The 20,158-nt window shown below is 38.8% G+C and overlaps 1 long non-coding RNA gene across 1 annotated transcript; it reads left to right on the top strand.

The window, feature by feature from the left end:
- Positions 1-10,948: 10,948 nt before the first annotated feature.
- Positions 10,949-17,168, top strand: LOC125699210 (uncharacterized). The gene is made up of 3 exons (XR_007379485.1): positions 10,949-10,990; positions 16,083-16,298; positions 16,541-17,168. It is a non-coding gene; the product is annotated as an uncharacterized LOC125699210 (long non-coding RNA).
- Positions 17,169-20,158: the final 2,990 nt, after the last annotated feature.

Here is a 20,158-nt window from a genome sequence, read left to right as displayed (position 1 = left end):
GCTGGGGAATAAAGGATGATTAGTTCTTCAATATGTTGTTAGGAAAATGAAAAACCTCCTGTACATCCTGCTGAGGGATGAGTATTAGGCTTTATTTGTAGCAATGGACAGCAGAAGAAATAACAAAAGTTGTTAAGTATATTTAAGTACTATTACAGGCTACTGAGAAAGATCACCAGAGGTTCATCACTAGAAATTTTAATTACAGGTTAATACCAAATATTTTCCAGTTACATTTTGTATAATTTCTGGAAGTCTTGTTCTGCATTATCCTTAAAGTGTACTTCAAGCCATCTCAAAGTACTGTGAAGGATACACAGGCACAGCTTCAGGCCAACCTGTCCGCAGAGCAAAACAACTTCTGTGACAGATACGACCGTCGGAAGAAAAATGCATATGCAAATCTTGAACAAACTTACACCACAATATATCTACTTCTGTTTCAGAAATAATGTAGTCATTAAGAAATACATGGGAAATGCTACATAAATGTAGCATTTTTTTAATACAAATCAGTGCATTTCCAAGTACAATTCCCATGTGTCTTCCTACTTCTTTTTGTTTTTCCTGTCAATTTTCTTACAGCATGCTGTCCAAATGCTATGCTTTGTGTTCTCTGAGAGAGGGACCTGCATGCCTTATTTACACGTGCAGTTTCTCAGTGATGTTCATGATGCCTCTTAAATATATTAAAGCATTATCAGTTCTGATAATAAAGCTTTTAGGATAGACTCTATTTTTTCTTAGCTTTGTGCAGCACCCAGCATAATGGAATCCAAACAGAGGAAGTACACATGCCTGCATAACAAATGCACATAACAGTACTCACAATAGGAATATTGTCTGCCATGCGTACTCTTCAGAGCAGAATTTTAATGCAGCTAATATGATACTATATAAGATGCCATTTTCTAATAAATAAGTTATGCAACAGGTTGAAGTTAGCCTTACTGAACTTGTATGTCTAAAAGACTGGAGCTTAAATTGGAGATAAAGTAACCTGGGAAATGAAGGGCTGATATTTTTTGCCTAATTGTGTAAAAATGTATTTTTGTGTTCCTGCAAACCAGTCATTTAGATAAAATTTTCAGGAATAGTTTTGTGTAAGTCTCCCAATTTCCAGTATCTTGAACACTTACAGATATAGTGGCCTGGTCCCAAACAAGTGATTTAATGTCTCTAGTCAGCTTTTACACATTCATTTATGAATGCATTTTATCTGGCTTATATACTCACTTTGTAGAGCAGTCTGATAGACAATTACATAACATTAAAAAGTTACCTATTTCTAAATAACTTTCAGTATAAATTTAATCATCTCTGCTTTATGTAACGCATGTGTTACGGTACATAAATTTTATATACCATTTTCTTCCCAGAGTGCTTTTCTGTACCAAGTCTTGCAATGCTGCCGCTGGGTGCATAATGCAATTTCACTGCATGCAATAGCAGTATATTAAAGTCTTGAATCTGCAGTGCTGACACATGAGCAGTCTTAAATTCAGTAGTCCTGGTAAAAGGTGTGGGTGTTTAAGAGGCTCAGAGTCTTACTTCGGGAGACTGAACTGAAATGAGCTATGTAATCGTTGTCACTTATGCCCAGACAAAAATGTCTGCTAAAATTACTGCTGTAGGTAGAGTTAGACCTGCGGATAGAATTTACTAAAGCTTTTAAGTAAAAGTAAAAACTAAAAGCTTAAGTACTTAATCCTCTTTAAATAAATTTAAAAAATAAAAATAATAAAAAAAAAAACCAAACTACTCATATTGGCAGTATCTTTTCCTTTATCTGCTTTTCTCATGAAGGAAAGGAGAAAGCTCAGTAAACTGGTTGGGTTTGATCACAGCTTCTTTACTCTTACAGCAAAGTACAACAGTCTTGTCACAATTTGGTATGAGTAGATTGGGTACAAAAAATAATATGCTTTTGGGTAAAAAAGTAAATGCCTTAGAGACCTTGCAATCCTTCATGCAGGAAATTTAGCCTCCTTGGTTTTCATGGAAATGCAGAGCTGTGTATTGGTTTGAACAATTGTCCAGAGATTCCTACCCATACAGTGAAAGATATCTGAACCATCCTGGTTGGATGTAAGCCACAGATCACTCCTGTGCTTTTGTAATGGCTGATTAGTTTCCACCGTGGGAAACCCAAATACAGTAAATGAAAATACTGTTCTGCTTGTTCAGCGAGCTGAATTTTCACGTAAATTCCCGTGGGAACACTGATGTTTAAAACCCATACAGTCCACACAGTTCTTTTTAAATACAGAATATTGCACTAGAAAAGCTTCAACACCCTTTCCTTTCCTTATTGTAACAGTTCAAGATCAGAGTCTACCTCCACAATATCCCCTCAGAGGCAGCACAGCACGTTCAGACAGAGATTGCATCTGACTGCTCCCTGGCACTGGTCCTCCAGTGAGCAGAAAGTGAGAGGAGGGCTGTTTGGGTGTGCCTGCCCTCCAGCTAGCCTTAGCTGCCAGCTGGCCCACTGGTTCCCTCTGCCAGCTGGCACAAGCGCTAGCAATCCCATGATTCGTGTGTACACTGAGGGCTCAGGGAACCATAGTCTGCCCTTAGCAGATTTTGGCACAGGAGAAATTCTGACCCATTAAATGTATGAAAAAACTCATCAAAAAGTACAGGGGAGCAGATACAGTGATCTGGGAAAATTTCCCCTGAGAATTTGTTTGTGAAACATTCAGAATGGATCCAATTAAAACACTGACTGCAAATATGCTGTAGAAATACTGATTCACTCCAACACTTTTAGCTGAAATCTTTGTTCAGCCAGATTGAGCCAAGACTCGAGACTGCAGCTACTCCAGAGCACTGTGAAAATATGAGCCAAGTTTCAGGAGAAACAGGTGTAATTCAAGTCCCATGATAGAAAATGTTAAATAACATCTTGTTCTAGCAGCAAAAATAATGAGAAATAACCTTATGAGACAAGACAAAAGTCGTCCGCAGGCAGGGCTTTATGTCCAACTCTGTCTTGGGCCTGAAAGCTGAAAATAAAGATTATAATTCTTTCTCAGTAGGGGGCAGAGAGCACGTGAAGAGGAACTGAAAGACAAATCCAGCATTGCCCTTGAAAGACACTCTATTTAAACTGAAAAGGTCACTGCCCACATGATTGCATCATCCACTATGCCAAGTCTGAGTATGGTCTGAGGCTTTGACAGGTCCTCTGTTTTTATAGAAGATGAGGGGGTTCAGGTGTAGTTTGCTGATAAAAACCCCAAACATCAAATATAGATATGATTCTAAAAAGTAACCAACGGGAAAGAAAGAAAACATACTTTTAAATACATTTTTATTAAATTATAGGCTTTATCCACTGTTTACACATTTTATTATTCCAGAATTGTAGCTTTTTAGATTGCTTTGTCTGTCAACTCGCATTCACTGTAGTTCAAGCACCCCTAGTGCTTAAGAAAAGGTCCATTTATAAAATGTTCCTTCAATAGGAAGTTTTCTGGGGTCACTTAGTAGGATGCTAGGCATTTACTGGTTCTGTTTTTCATGCTTGTATGGTTGGGCATTGTTATCCAGAAGGTTTCTGATTTATCTCTAACAACTATTTTAATTGGAAATGTACGTGTTATTCTATACTATGTAAAAGACTTGATGATCAGAAAGTATCTAATGCTGTGTAATTATACAGGTGTTGTAACTTACTGTTCTGTTGGCAGGTAACAAGCTCAGTGTTGATCCAGAATTGCAGTGATTTCTTCTTGTCATTGTCTCCATTTTGCAGTGTTTATCCATTAAACCTTCAGGTACCTCCATTAAGCTATCTACGAAAAGACTTGGCTTTCATGACGTTATTTCTGGTCCAAAATAGTAAAGAGGAAATTAAAGAAATATCTTGTAGCAATGAATTGGGTTTGCTGAAGTGTCACCACTGATCTCATAATTAGCCTCTCAGAATACCTTGTTGTCTCTTGGTCTTCAGAGAGAAAGTAGAAATGAAATGCAGTTTGTACTACTCCTGAAAAACTAAAAACATAACTGGGAAGGCAAGGGTCATGTGAGAAGCTGCGTTTTAAAATATTGATTTATTTAGAAATGTGAAAGTTGATGTAAAAAATGAGAATAAAATGTAATTCTTACAAAAAGATTAAAAATAAACTGCACTTCCACAAGAATATCCAAACTTTCTTCATTACTATAGCTAAGAAACTGCAAAATTTCTTCCAATGGTTCATAAGGTGTGCTGACTACAGTTATTAGTCATCTCCCTTTTAATTTACCCGAAGTTACCACTAGCGAGTGGTAACAAAACAATTTTTTGCAGTTCTTCTAAAACCAATGTGCCAAACACAGCTCTCCTTAGTGAGGAAGACCTTTGAGAATGTATGAGAACTCACCTTTCTCACAGTGCTTTTGGAGGGAGAGCACAACTGCTGTTTCTGTAGTTTCAATGTAGAATATTCTTTGCTAGAAACTATATCTGATGTGTTCATTCCCACTGCTACCAAGTGCCAAAGACTAGCCTACTCTGTAGGCTAGTTAGCACATTATATGTATTTTTGGAAGTCTGAATGTAAGGCATGTTTATCACAGCACCTCTGGAAGGCTTAACACCCATTTCCCCAAGGATGCAGAGCTCTGCAACATCTTAAGGAATGTCATTATATTATAGGAGCAGTGTAATTAGGAATAGTTCATTCCCCAAGATATTCCTGTTACGATTTTTTTATTTTTTTTTTTGGTTAAAAAATGAAATTACATGTTTCTGTTCATTTTTTGTGTATGTTTAACAATTTGAAATTAGGAGAAAAGGGCAGAAAAGAAAAAGGAAAAAGAAATAAGGAAAGGAAAAAAGAAAGGAGAGGAAAGAAGAGGAAAAAGGAAGGAAAAAAGAAAGAAAAAAGGAAAAAGGAAAAGGAGGGAAGGAAAGGGAAAGGGGAAGGGGAGGGGGAAGGGAAGGGAAGAGAAGGGGAAGGGGGAAGGCAAGGAAAGGGATACAGATAGGGAAAGGGAAAGGGAGGAAGATTTCTCTGCGCTCTTCCCTCTGTTACTGGGGGGAGCGGTTGGCCTCTGCTAACTCAGTTATAAAAATGCTTGTGGAAATGCTATCCCTGTTCTCAAAGAGATTTCTTTCATGCCATTTTCAAGATTATTCTGTTAACAGAACTCTACTTTATTATCATTGTAATAGTAATTACTTCAAAGTGGGGTCATTAGTCCTAATTAATATTTACGAACATACCAGTATTGAGGTGAAACAATACAAAGCACTGAAATATTTTGTCATAGTGATGTATCTCAGCACTCTAAGAGTGCTTAAAGCACTCTTCATTTCAATCTCAGCTGCAAAATAGGTCAAGACTGTCAATTTTTGTCATTCTCTGACTGTCATGCAAATTCTGCTCTACCAGACTTCAAACGAAAGATTAGTTTGTACCGACTTTGCAGATCTCTGTAACAGTAATGATCTTAATTTAAAAAATACTAATTACTTGAGCTATTTTTCACATATAAGTTTTTTTTCATTTTACAAACAGATGCCATATTTTTGGCTGGGCTTCCATGAATTTTTAGGAAACCATCAGGTTTATTAACATTTTCTATATTTATAGAAACCTGTTTCTTTATGATAACATGATATGTTATTATCTGCATACGGCAGTTTATAGAAATACAGAGCCTAATTCTATCCACAGTGGGACGGTGAGTACGCATGTTATAAGAGCCTATCTGTAGAGAAACATTATTGCTGCATTTCAGTGTCCAGATGGCTAGAATGCTTGTGTGGGATTTTTTTTATTTTTTTTTAAGTTGTTTTTGCTGCTTTCCATCTTCTCATTTGGAAATAAGAGTTGTTATTCTAGGCCTATTCTAAGCCTATAGTAATTGTTAGAAAAATAAATTTCCATCTGTTATTGACTGAAAGAATATTGGGGGTGGGGGAAGAAATCAGGTGCAAACCCCATTTGCTTAATAGCATTTGTTGCCAGTTCTAAGCCAAAAATCTCAAGACACTCTGCATGAAGTGCTCTGGATAGCTGGTGACATCACCTGCTGGACAGCAAGGCAGATGCACATTTATTTATGAATCATTAGTTCATAATTTTTTTTTGTTAAGTTCTAATTCTTACGCACAAGATTTCTGAGTAGTATGTATATATTTTTTCTAAAAAAAGGAGCAAGTTTACCGTTCAAGAAAATCAGACTTTGTATACTCACTTAGGTAAAAAACATGCTAAAAGAAGACCAGGCTTCTCACTACATATAAATATCTTAGCTGTCATGCATTGCCAAACTTCCAGAAGCCCGAGGTGTTCTGCAATTAGTTCAGTGCAAGTTGTTGAATGCTCTTTTTCTTTCCATTATTTGTGGCCTTGCATCCAGGACTCTGTGTGCACATTTGAGTAGAAGCACAAAACTCTGAGGCAGAAGAATGGTGATGATTCTTTTTGTCAGTAGATTTCCCCATTAATATCTACCGTGATCTCTCAATTTATGTGACATAGGTAGTTCTGTGCTGAGCCCTGCTTGTCCTTAATGTTTTCCTAGCTTCCTGTGAATGCAGCAGTCTGTAAGGCTGACTTCATAAAACACCTAAGTCAAAATTGTTGCTGGTGCATGACTTTTTGTGTGTTACGTAAATCTTCCTTCTTCATCATTACCCTACTAATGATAGCACTGTTAATTTATGTCCTTGTGGTTTTTGTACTACCATAAATCATCGATGCCTTTCATAGAGTTCTTAGAGATATTTTAGCAAATGGGAACCTGAGGGGATTCGTTCCAATGTCACACCCCAAACAAACATGCATTTGTCAGAGTTTATATCTTGTTCTTTATTTCCCAGAACTCTAAATCTTTAACACAGTCACCAAACAATCTGACATGCGTCTTTTCTTCTTAAGCTCTTTCCTCTTCTGCATCTTTGCTCCTCTCTACACAAATATATTTCCCTAGCAAGATTCCTGGTGAAACCAAACTCACAACGGGCCAATTACATTGTTTCTGTATTGCTTGCATAGGCTGGTGTCAATGAAAGTTTGGAGATGTATGATTTTGACCTTAACCTAATAGGCCTCCTCAAAGATAAGTACATTTTAAGGGGATGCAAACTCACTGATCAGAGAGGTCCAGCTCTAATACACTGCATTTCCCTATTCTTCAAACCTAGTTCACATGGGGGGCCTCTGCTAGTTATTATATCCTGCTTTGCATAGCAAGATGAGGGTTCCCCTGCTCCATCCCATGCTATAGGCCAGGGGTTTCACCTGGTGTGAAACCTAATTTGTGTGGAGATGAGCAGTTCTGCGGAAGTAAGTGGTGCTAATCACCTAAGTCGACAAAGAAGGATATTTCCTTAATGTCTGGAATCTCTCTTGTTGCTCTAAATCTCTCAGTTAAGTCTGAGACTCTGTGTGTGCTATAGGTGCATAATATCATGACAGCTCTAAATTCTCATTGAAGCATTGGGTTGCTTTAAATTAGACATTGTATGATCAGCCCACAAGCTTTCTAGATGCTACTGTAATAATACTAACTGTATCTCCATTTGCTCTAATGCAAACATATACACAGAAGGTATACGTAGTCATCTGCAAGTAGTCACCTACATCACGTGTCTTCATCTCAAAATTGAACTCTGTCCCTAGTCTCTCTGTTACTTCCTTTCATAACTTCTTTCATAGCAGGTATGGAATTTGATACAGTGAGAAGTGTCATACTCCACCTAATTTGGGCAGAATGGAATTTGTGGTTCTTCGGCTATTTTCCATAGAATTTTTTTCACAGAGAAACCAAACTTGCTTGTCTGTTTTAAAAACTTGCTCTTCTTTGTCTCCCCTTGTTCCAACGTAGAGGTAATGTGCCTGAAAACAATATCAGCATCCACAAAGTGTTGTCTTTTGTCTTGCTTAACTTAGGTATGTGTGTTTATCCCAAGATAATGGAAGAGTCTGTAGTAAGAGGAAGTGTAAGACAGAAAATGGTACTTACCATGCTGTATGGGAACTGCTGAGTCACGGCCTGAACCTCTGATTAATCACCTGAGGTGAGCCATGAGTCAGCCAGAGGAGCACAGGTGAAGGCAATTCACCTGTGCTGCCGGAAGGGGTGGAGCCAGGCTCCAGCCCTCCTAGACCTATTTAAGAGCTGGCTACCAGTGGGGAAAATCTTGTCTGGAGATCCCTCCTTCTGGTGTTTTCTGGTGAGCCTAGCATAAGGGTAAGCCTTCCATTTATTTTCTCTTGTTATCGTTGTCTACTTTGCCTAACTCTCTTGTTTATTTTGTGATTGTAACATCTTGATATCCATCAATTATGCAATATCCGCACTGCTAGACAGAGTTTTGGGCTACTCCTGAAAATCTGTAGTTTTGTCTTCCTCTGGGGCTTTTAAAACAAATCTGATTTTGTTACAGGTTGCATTCAACTTTGGCATGTTAGTGTATTATTGACCACAACAGCAAAAATCCCTGCAGGTTTTGAAATGTATTGAAAGTCAAAGGTTATTTTATCTCATCAATTTATGAACTTAAAATATCACTTACTTCAGGGCAATGAGGTAAAGGCAAGATGAAGACAAGTTAAACAAAATAAGCAGTTATATAATTGTTTCTGATTCATCTCTGAACTTCAGTATTATTTGCAAAAATCAAAGGGGACATAATGGTATTTTTACATAAGATACTGTATTTTTACTTTTAATATATTATAAAATATTCTGTTGGAAGCGTTAATACCTAAGGGAAGTGAATTACTGAGCTTTCAGGATATCTAAGCACTTGATTTGAGATTTTAAGTCACTACTGAGGAAAATGTCTTGCAAAGCTGATACAGCAAAAATAAATAGCTTAAGGGAAGATAAGCTTTAAAAAAAAAAACTAGTTATTTTATTTTTTTTTTTTACAAATGAAGACTTATTTTTGTCCTCATTTGGCTTTGTTCTGCAAAAGCAATGATACTATCTTAGCAAGGTGTTTATGCATATGTCTAAGCCTTGATACTAAATTTCTGCATGGTCATCGGTACCTTGCTTATCATCCCTTATTGTTAGGGTTAATAGCAAATTGAACTGAGAGAATTGGTGAAAAATTCAGGAATTTGAGGAGTTTGGAGATAAGGTTTCTTCTGGAGTTCTTCAAGGTTCTCAATAACCATCAGTATCATATATAATCTTTGCAATGGTGTACAGTCAATCTGTTTTTGATTTATCCATGGGTGGATTATTCAGGATCCTAGACAAATTGTACTGCAGATGTGCAGTGCTCAAGCTTATGAGGCATCTTGCATCTAAAAGCAATATACTATGGTATTTTCATTTTGCCATGTGCTCCAATTATCTAATTGATATAGGTGTCACATCCCCTGTGTTACTCTACCCTGTGTGAAAGTGAGCTCTCTAATGACATTATCAACTAATCATCAACTTTGATGAGTTAAAAAACATGGGGTTGGAAGGAAGATAAGTGGTTTGATAAAAGAGAGACATCTTGAAGCTGTGTTTTTCTTTTTTTTTTTTTTATGTTTGGGTTTGATTTGTTTTACAGCTGTTAGTATTACTGAGTACTTCATATATACTTCATATATTTAGGCACAGTGAGAACAGAATGAATTTACAGCCATAAGTTTTTAAGACATCTGCAAATCGTAATCTGTGATCTGGCAATGAAAAATGAGAAGGAGTCAATAGTAATCACTTGTATTAAAATAAATAAATAATAAAAAAAAAAATTGGCATTTAGCACTTTGAATAAGACTTTACAATTTTCAAATGGTGTCATGGTTTTATGATTTTTGGTCATCAGTATTCCACACCATAACATCATGTAATGCACTGGGGGTGGGGTTTGATATCTGCCGAATGTTCGCCGCGGACGGTGTGAGGCCGGTAGCGGCCCCCCGGCGCGCCGGGCCCGGGGCTTCTCGGAGTCGGGTTGCTTGGGAATGCAGCCCAAAGCGGGTGGTAAACTCCATCTAAGGCTAAATACCAGCACGAGACCGATAGCCAACAAGTACCGTAAGGGAAAGTTGAAAAGAACTTTGAAGAGAGAGTTCAAGAGGGTGTGAAACCGTTAAGAGGTGCCCGCATTCTCCACCAAAGATGTCAACGGTTTATGGGCTGGTCCGGCCCAGTTCCGTGACCAGCAGGGCGGAGGGATCTGCGGATCTGCGCCTCTGGGAAAGGGGAAGCAGGGGACCCCAAAATACTTGAAAACAACAGCACTGATCTGAGGTGGAACAAATGATTTTACTAAATATAGTATTAGTAAAATACAATGAGAGAGAGAGAGAGTCTGTTTGAATTGTATAGACCTCACCACAATGCTGGGGTGAGAAGTGCAGTCCAGTTGAGTGACTGAAGTACAGACGGCGAAGCGCAGATAGCGAAGCGCAGACAGCGAAGAGCAGGCGAAGAAGAAGGATCAGGTGACCTTGCTTGGAGTTATATCCCCTTGCTGACCGCAAAGTCTCCTGGGGAAAAGTAGTTCTTCTCCGACGGACGAACATTCGGCAGATATCAAACCCCACCCCCAGTGCATTACATGATGTTATGGTGTGGAATACTGATGACCAAAAATCATAAAACCATGACAAATGGACATAAAGCCACACTTTCTCATAAAAATTCATAAAATTCACTGTTATGGGATTCAGAGGTACTTCAGATTGACAGAAATAGCAGTTTGTCCCTTGAATTTGAAAACTGATAGAAAAAAGCTGCAAGGAAGTTGCCTAGTTCTACAGTAGCCTCTAGAAAGCGTACACCACAAGATGCTCTCCTTGCTAGTCTTGTGTATGGGAACTGCTGAGTCAGGGCCTGAACCTCTGATTGATCACCTGAGGTGAGCCATGAGTCAGCCAGAGGAGCACAGGTGAAGGCAATTCACCTGTGCTGCTGGAAGGGGTGGAGCCAGGCTCCATCCCTCCTAGACCTATTTAAGGGCTGGCTACCAGAGGGGAAGGATCTCTTCTGGAGATCACCTCTCTTGGTGTTTTCTGGTGAGCTCAGCCAAAGGGTAAGCTCTTCCACCTATTCTCTTTTGTGATCGTTGTCTATTTTGCCTAACTCTCTTGATTATATTGTGATTATTACATCTTGATATCTATTGATCATACAATTATATTGTGATTATTACATCTTGATATCTATTGATTATACACTTGCCATCTGTTGGAAGTTATACCTCAGTTTCAACATTTAAAATTAGTAGATTCTTCTGATTTCAGGACTTCAGCTGCCACTAATATTCTCAGTATCTGCTAGGTATTTGTGAGAACAAGTTCACTACTCAAGAGGCAATCAGGTGCACACTTGCTAAAAAATATTGAGGTGATTAAAAGGTAAGGAGACAATTAACTGTTATTTTTAGAGCAGGATTTGAATAGGCTTGAGTCTCTCTCTAACTGAGGGAAAAATGAAGTGTTATGAGAGTATCATCATGCTGTATGCAGAGTAAAGCAGGTTCCTGCCAGTAGCAAATCTAAAGATGTTATCAAGTGTAAGGAAAACTACAATTTTTTTCTGAATGGAAATATGGGGTATCTACAATATACAGTAACTATCCTTTGATGCATGAGAGCTCTTTTCTACAAGGCAGTGAACTTGAACGTGGTATAGAGGACATTATGGGATATACACTTTCTGGATAGTGTCTGCTGTTATATGGATATGCAGTGCACCACATGAATTAGTGTGGGCATGCTTTCAGCTGATAAAAATAAAAGTCCTTTTGTCAACAAATACTTGATAAAATATTTATATGTACCATTTCTTGACAATAATGTACTTACAGTCCAAGATGAACAGTCTCCAATTCTGTTTTATAGTAAAAATATTTACCTTTGTCTTGTCTTTGAGGCTGAACAATGTTTTATATTACATACTTCCACACTTCTTTTTTTCCGGGACTTTTTGTGCAATGTTTACACAGATAGTAGTGTTTATTCTGAATTCTGTAGCTAAGGATGCTTTGTTATGATGAAATAGACATTTATTTATACCAGTACTTCTGCAGACTTAAATACTCATTTTCTTGCTTTTAAGTATTTGACTTTTCTAAATTTGGTGATAAATATCTCTATTGTTCACACAGATATGAGGGAGGTGTCTAGACCAGTGCTTTGCAGATCGATGTAATATTTTTATCTGCATTTAATCTCACTGCAAATATCTCCATTCATTTGAAAAATGTCTGCTTGTGCTACTAACCTGTTTTATTGCATGTCTATATAAATAAAGAGTTTTCAGCAAATGTAAATGCATCACACTATATATAACCTCTCTGCATTTTCTTCCAGTAGATATATTTTTGGCAAGTCATTCAAATACCAAAGGGGGAGGGAGGGAGGAATAAATTTTCTCTTATCAGATCTTGATATTTTTCCTTTTTTTAAATCTTGAAAAGCAAACTAATTTTAGTTATAGATTTGTGATTAAAAATATCTTCTAATAAATTTCAAAGTACAGAGTATGTTTTAAATCATTTTATCCATACTTGGGAAACTATGTTCTCTAGGCATTGTTATCAAGATGCAGCCCTGTTTTGTGTTGTGGTAAATCACGATATCAGTGAATAGAAAGATGATCGAAGACCTACAGGACACAATAGATTAATAACAAAAGGCGTATAGGAACATATTTCAACCTTAGAAAGGTATTAAACTTTTAGAACACTCTCCAGTTGTCACAGTTTTGAAGATACATGCTGGATGTTTGGAGTTCTTATTTGATCTCTATATGTTCTTGGAATACCCATACGATCTTCATAATAGCTCCCCTACTTGTTAAATAATGGAAATCATATCACCCGTGGGACTGGAAGTCCATTTTTCAATTTTTTTTATTCTTTTGCTAAGAGAGAACAAGTGAATATCTGTCTCTTCAGTTTGAACATAAAGGAATACTTCTGTGTTTAAATAGTTGCACTTAACAGCAACTTCACACACACTTAGTGGTAAATGTCATATTAAAGTAATGGGAGACCATATTCCCACATCCATCTACTGTTCATTGCTCTAAATGCTCCTCACTTACACTTGAGGATAGTGGCAGTAGCTCAAAATGCTTCTTTAAGTGAAGTCACTGAAAAAATATGGTGGAAAAAAAAAATCTTGATATCACTGTGAGTTTCTGATTGTCCACAGAAGAAAAAAATCCATAATAGTTTTGTTTTTCTGTATCGTCTTCAAATAGAGCTGACAGGTGAGATTTTAAGGAGATTTCATTGATATGGGGTGGGGGAGGGCTAGGAAGGAGCACTAACAGGATGTTTCTAACTTGATGGAAAAGGGAAAAAAATAGATTTTCATATTTCTTAGAGATGATCATTTTATCAGTAGTGTGGTTTCAGGCTTTGGAAAAGCACTATCCTTTATCATTCCAGAAACTATGGTATTTTTCTGTTCATGTCAATCTTTCGAGCCCAGGAGGCAAGGCGGTTAAAGCTGGACTTCATAAAGGAAGTTTGTAGCTGATTTAGTAGTTACATATCATCACTGTACCCTTTGTAACACCAGTTTTTCCCTAGAGTCTCTTCAGCAAAGTAATGATTTAGCCTTTAAATCATTAGGTAGCAGGCTGAAATGTTGTCCTTCTATTAAAAAAAAATAAAACACAAAATATTGATCATAAAATAATGAGGGTAGGTCATTCATCCTGATCTTTCTCTGGTATAACTCTCTTCTGAGAGTTTATCACAAGACATGTAACATCTTGTATTTCCAGCTAGCTCCACAGGTCTTACTGAATAGGGCAGACTATGGTTTTATAATCACTTAAACTGGCATTGCTGCCAAAAAGAGGAAAAAGAAAGTAGTCTTACTACCATTCACAGTTTGAACTATTCTTTCCGCTGTGTTGGCAGATGTTCTCTAACCTCAGCTGCAGGAAACTGGTGTGAATTAATGCTAATTTATATTTTCTTACCAGGTTGGTTTCAACTTAGGTGAGCTTTCTGATCAGGTTCACCATCCAGCTGTAGAAACAATTCTGCCAGCTCAAGAGAATAGCAGCACAAAGACCAGAATTAAACCCTATGTTGAAGCTATTTTTGTTTAGCGGCAATCCTGCTTTAGTTGCCATGGGACTTTATGAATCCACAAATTAAAGTGGGTTGAATAACAGTGCCTATGTCTAATTTGATTTGGTGGGTGCAGGAAAGATCACCCTCTGGCTTCCAGGGCAAAGAGCACAGCATAGATTGGGATGGATAAGTCATGTCTTTTCTGTATGCTGATGCCAGTGCTCTGTAGCTCTGAAGGTATCTCATAAATGCCTTTGTAATTTATACAGGCTTCTCTAGTGTAAACCTGTCTGCCTTTGTCACTGTCCTCAGTGACCAGATGTGAGATATAGGGAACATTAGCATACAAAAGCAGCTGGATTTTTAGCCAGCTTTAGTCTGTCTAAACACAATATAGGGTTTTCTATGTCTCACTGACCTTCATATTACAAGTAACCTGTCTGTGAGGCAATGTCAGATGCTGGGGAGACTAATAGGTCTTATTGGCCTTGCCCAGCACCACCTGGGACACCCTCCCACCCATGACCCAGGACCCCATTTTATCCTCAGCTCCAGCCCAGGGGCATCAGTCCCTGCCCAGCCACACCTCAGCAGTGCCAGCGTGCAACCCTGTTGATGTCCTGTCCCATCACTGCTCCCACAGAGGAATCTGGTTTCCAGGTCTTTCCTTGCTCTGCTATGCTATGGAGAGTTCCACTGCTCCCAGAGAGCTGCCAGCTGGTGTGGTGTCCTGACATCTGGCACCTCTCAGGGCTCAGGTGAGGGGTATGAAGTACACACCCCAAATGGTAGGGCAGGTGAATGAGTCTTGAAGGAGGGACAAATAAAAATGATGTCATTAAAAAAGTGAGAAGAAAGGCAACACATTTTCTGGCAAGGTTTGAAGAGTCTGTAATGAAGTAAGGCATGAATGTTACAGTGAGAAATCTCATTGTAGGCCAAATTTTTTTGTTTGAAATTCAGCTGTCAGTAGGATGACAGAGATGTCCATAAAACAAAAAGAAATCAGACAGCAGTTTCATGGGCTGGTGCCAGGCTCTCAAGACATGAGAGGGTAGCAGTGAACATGGTTGGTCAAGGGTCCTTCCTGCTTTGCTTACATCTACATCAGCCATATAGCTGCTCTTAAGGACAGACCTAAGGATACTGGAATCTATCTGGGGCAGCTATTGTGGAGGGATGTAAATTTACGTGAAGTGTAAAGGCTACAAAAAGACATTGAATTGTATTTTAAGAAAAATACAGATTATGTTTTGAGGGAGTTGTAGGGGGAAAAAAAAAAAGCAACCATGAATTTCTCTTTGTGGTTATGTATTTACAACTGAATCCACTTTCAAAGCCAATAGAATGTTTTAATATTAAGCTGCAGTTTTTCAAAGCCTCCAGACTGCCTTTTGTTTCCTCCTTTAGGGAAGCTAGAAACATTTTCAATTCCATTATCAATATTTTTTCCACCTTCTTGTGCTCAGGACAAGTGTCCTTGAAAGGGCAGCCGTTTTGGATTTGCTGATTGTCATGTAGACAAGGATGTTTTCAAAATAAAGGCACACAATCCATTTGTAAATCTTCCTGAATTTATGAAAGTCTAATCAGGCTGACTCAGACAGCCAAACTATGGCACATCTCATTTGAATTTTCTCTTCCCCCAGGCCTTGTCTACTAGAAATATGCATACATTGTTTTGTAAGTAGAAAACATGAATGATAACAATACTCAACCCTGGTAGAGTACTGAATGTATTTTAGTTTTAAATGCATTTGAGCTTTTGACTTCCTCATACACTGCATGTAGCTGTAACAAGGCCTACGTAACATCTTTTTTTTTTTTTTTTGTAGCTAGACAACATGGTCTTGAAGCAAAACATCTTTCCATTGCCCCATTTTTCCTTACTGCTCACTAGTTGACAGTATTTCCTGCAGTGTTTCCAGTAGATACATAGTCATTGAATTAGTAGATGAAGATGATCTTTCATGTCCCAGTCAGATGAATAGTTTGTCCTTTCAGAAAATTTTCTATTGTGTACAGCTGTATTAGTTGTATATGATTAGTAGGTCTTATCTCCATTTTAATCCCATTTTTTTTTTAGTCACAGACTCGCAGAATTGCAGAGGTTGGGAGGGAGCTCTGGAAACCATCTAGTCCATGACTGTCCAATCTTTTGGCTTGCCTGGGCTGCACTGAATGAAGAGGAATCATCTTGGACTACATAGGATGCAGTAAAGCCTCCTGTTTATTTCCTTGGTTTCTACAACCCATACAAAGAGCACAATAGCACTATTTGATAGAGCATATTCTCAGCAAGGTAACGTTATTTTTCAGCATACTCATCACCATTAGCTATATATTTTCACCTGCCATGAATTAGAGCCTGCATGTTGTGCTTGTCAAAATTTGCAAATAGCAGAGGTGACCCACTGTTCCACTGCTGCTATGATGGCATTTTTGCTGATACCCACTGCCTCACTGTGCTCACATCTATTGTTTGGTCTCCATAAACATTCAGCGAGCATTGATGGATATCAATGGATGCTATTTTTTCCACAGTGAGGAATTCAGTGACACACCTTTACTTCAGATGCACTTTCATGTCAGACCCATTTCTTGGACTGCCCCTCTGCTGTCATCACAGCAATACAACATAATGGAACATTGGCAGGAAGGTTCAACCTTTACTTCCACAATACCAGCATCTGCCTCTGATGTCGTGGGCCAACATAATAAAATAGGAGATATTACACTCAGAGCAGCCCTTGTAAATTATATAATATTGTGCATGTATATAAGTAACAAAACTTATTTTATTCTTTAATATTTTTATTAAAATATAAAACTGAGAACAACAAAGACCTAAAAATACTGGAGAACAACTGGTGTTTCTGTACAACTAATGTATCAAACTCGCTCAGTACCAGAGTATGCAATTCTTACTGGGCTCTCAAGGTGCACATCAGAGATTTTTGATGAAACTTTACTATTCCTGTACTTCATCCTTGAAAATAGTTCTTCACAAGTTTGTACTGCCGGAAAGTGATAACATGAATAAGGCATGATGGTGAAATGAGGGATATTTTTCCATGGCAAAAGATGTCTAATAAAAGTCAGGTAAAGAGACATGATCAAGTTTTTGAGTTGAATGCCTGATTGCAACTCTATGCATTCCATTTGAGAATGTGCAGGTAATGTTTTGATGTTGACTGAAAATGGAATCACAAATATACAAAAAAAAAAACCTGATTTTTTTTTTTTTAATCTTGAATCCTGTTCTCAAATTCTCTTATAAAAAGGCGAAGTGAAAATGCCTGTTTTTCACTATTTTCATAACAGTGTTTAGCCAATGTTGGGAAATAAAATTTCTCAAATAGGCTTGTTCACAGGATCACCAAGGTTGGAAAAGACCTACAAGATCATCCAGTCCAACCATCACCAATAGTTCTCACTAAACCATGCCCCTCAACACAAAATCCAAATGTTCCTTGAGCACCTCCAGGGTTGGTGACTCCACCACCTCCCTGGGCAGCCCATTCCACTGCCTGGCCACTCTTTCAGAAAAGTAGCATTTCCTAATGTCCAGCCTAAATCTCCCCTGGTGCAGCTTGAAGCCAATTCAATCATCTTCATCCCAAAAATTGCAAACTTTTTCTAACATAGCCTTTATTATTTATAGTATAGTTCTGGGTGTGGAGGTATGCCTTAGGGCCATTACCTTCTGTACTCTCCCAGTTTATTCAGTGGAGTAGAGTATGCGAATTATCAAGCATCTTACTAGGCCCATATCTTGAAGCAAACCCCAGTCAGTAGCGTGGTTCTGATCTTTGCCAGCCAAGCTCCCCATCTAGATAATAGGAGTGACTGAAAAAGGCCAGCTAATCCCAGGGACTGGAGAGCCATTCCCCCTCATCTTATTTATGACTTTCCATTACGTTTTCTAGATCTTCAGTCTTCCCTTTTCTCAACTAGAAAGTATCACTAATATTAAAGCAACTCATTCTCTCAAATTCCTGGCACCCATGATTGTGTTTTAGTGGCAGAACGGGAAGAGTAGCACTGTTAGATGGCATGCCAGACTTCTCCTAATTCCTTATTTGAGGCTGCAAGAGCCTGAGATGTAAAATTAATTGTTTTTGTGAGGGTACAAGTGACTACAGTAAGCTGTCAATGGTTGTGAATGGTTAGTCCTGGGACGCTCACTGAAGATAGGGCTAGGACAACTGCTTTCCCCTTTGACAATAGGTTTACATTACTATCACACTTTGCATCAAATTGCAGTCTCACCCATTTGAATCACCAGCCTCTATAGATACAGGAATGATCATAAGGAGATACGGATGTGATAATTCTCCCCGAAGTGCAGGGGCCACTTGTAGTATTAGTGGAAAACAGGAGTATGTGGCCCCCCCCCCCTGCAGAGAAAGAACTATCCCATTGGCAAAGCTACATACACCGAGATGAAGGTTGCATTCATCATCTCATTACACTGTAATTCTGGATTAGTTAAATTGTACTGGGGCTTAGTGCAACTCACTACCTACAAACAACATGATGCATGTTACTTTTGCCAACCTAAATGTGCATGTTTTGGCATGCCACTGGGTAGCTACCTCCCCCACAGTTATTGATCATCCAATACATGATGTTAATGTCAAATGCAGTGAGGAAAGATTAAGTTTGTATCATTTGGGGGTGAGTTGATATGGCCACCATGCAAGTGGTCATTGTGTCATCCACCGACTGTCCTGCTAAACAAAAAGCTGAGGTATTGACAGCCTCCCAAGCTAACCATACACACCTGTTTTTCCCCTGGGGTAGATACTTTCCTGGAAGTATTGCTCTGAATTCCTATCTGTAAGAAATTAACATCCAAACTCAAAATATGGTGGTTCCGGTTCATGTGCCCCCTTGCCACTATCCTCTAAAGCTTTCCTGGAAACTAGTTGCTTAGGGCCACTAGATGATGGGCTTCATTTAAAGGTTATCCACAATCCTCTGTCTTCTTTCAACTCGAATGTCCAGTTTTCTGGAGCTTGTGTGGCCTTAGCACAGGTATGGAGAATCCATATTTGACCTAGAGCTGCATCCTCAGGCATCCTTCCCCATGTCAATTCACCGGTGAGATTTCTTCATGGAATCCTCAGCTCCTCCTTTACCTTCTTTTTCTTTCTTCACTGGACTTCCCAGTCCACTGTCCCATCTGTCTCTGGGACAGTCTAGAAAGCCCAATCAATCCCCTAGTGCTGACAGTCCCCAGAGTGATAAATCAGTGAAGGTGCCCATCAGTTCACCCAAATGCTCATTGATTCCAGAGGGTGGAAGAATCCTGGACAAGTCTCCAAGTTGTGGGCAAAACATTTTCTCAAATAGGCTTGCTCAGTTATCCCAAAAAGAGATAAAGGAAAGTCTTTAGTTTTCTTTATTTGAATAAAGGGAGACTCCATGGGAACAGCCCTCAAAGGTCTCTCAAAGTATTGGAGGACAGACTCCTCTTACCCTTACTTTCTGTCTGCCTTGTCCCTTCCCCTTTCTTCATTTTCTGAAGTACTTGGAGGATACAAACTTTCCAGTTTGCCAAATATGTGTTTCCCCTTGTATGTGACTCCCTTCCTAACATGTATCGCATGTGTAATTCCCTACAACTTTGTGCTGCCTAGGGTGGAGACGTTAACATTAACTGGTTATGAAGTTTGTACAGTAAGTCCAAAGTTCATAAGTTCAAGTTGCCAATTGACCTTTGTAACCAACGCCTTATTTGGTGAGAGTTTACAAAGTAACTACTGACATCAAGAGGAGAGGAATTTGCAAGCCCCTGCACAAGGGCACCTTGTGCGCAAGACTCTTATATCTCAGGCAGTATTTCAAAATGCATGTGATTATTTGCTATATCTTGAGTTAGCACTGCACTGTGCCCTCCCCATGCCTTGGTTTCAGCCCAGAGAATTTCAATTGCATACTGATGTTTGGTTGTTGCTGAATGATGAGTGCACACTCTGGGCTGGGTTGGGTTGCTTGGTGGGGAAGAGCTGCCACCATGATGGTGCAGGGCAGGGTGCAGCCACAGGTTGGGCTGAGCTCTCCTGCATATGGGCTGTGCTCAGCCATGGGTTGGGTATGCCAGTTCTAGTCCAATCCACTGCCTGCAAAAACAGGTTCCCTGCAGTAGGTTACAAA

This window comes from Lagopus muta, chromosome 1 (assembly GCF_023343835.1).
Source record: "Lagopus muta isolate bLagMut1 chromosome 1, bLagMut1 primary, whole genome shotgun sequence".
NCBI lineage: Eukaryota > Metazoa > Chordata > Aves > Galliformes > Phasianidae > Lagopus > Lagopus muta.
The sequence above is the reverse complement of the archived record's forward strand: the minus strand, read 5'-3'. Positions and strand labels throughout refer to the sequence as shown.